Genomic DNA, 370 nt, shown 5'->3' with positions numbered 1-370 from the left:
TAACTAAAAAAAAAAGTATCAATTGTATATTTCTTATGTGTAAGTAAATAGATAATTATTTCGAAATGTCAGAAGTCAATATTCATTTTGTATTTTTCAATAAAAAGAGATGTGACAATAACAATAATTTGCATCTTTTCTTTGTATATTATTCTTGTTCCCTCCATTTATTCAACATCCTCTTTGTTCAAGTTTTATTTTAATTTAATGTCTAACATGAATAAAATTACTCCCTTTCGCAGTCTAATTACAGCCACCTTTTTAAAAATAAAGTTTGATATAATACTTATTCTGGATTGTTATCTGTAACCTGAAATATAAGTGCACATTTTCGCACATTTGCTTCTCAGGGTTTTCTTATCAGGTATTC

Source organism: Penaeus monodon, chromosome 34, assembly GCF_015228065.2.
Source record: "Penaeus monodon isolate SGIC_2016 chromosome 34, NSTDA_Pmon_1, whole genome shotgun sequence".
Taxonomy (NCBI): domain Eukaryota; kingdom Metazoa; phylum Arthropoda; class Malacostraca; order Decapoda; family Penaeidae; genus Penaeus; species Penaeus monodon.
This window is presented reverse-complemented; position numbering follows the sequence as displayed.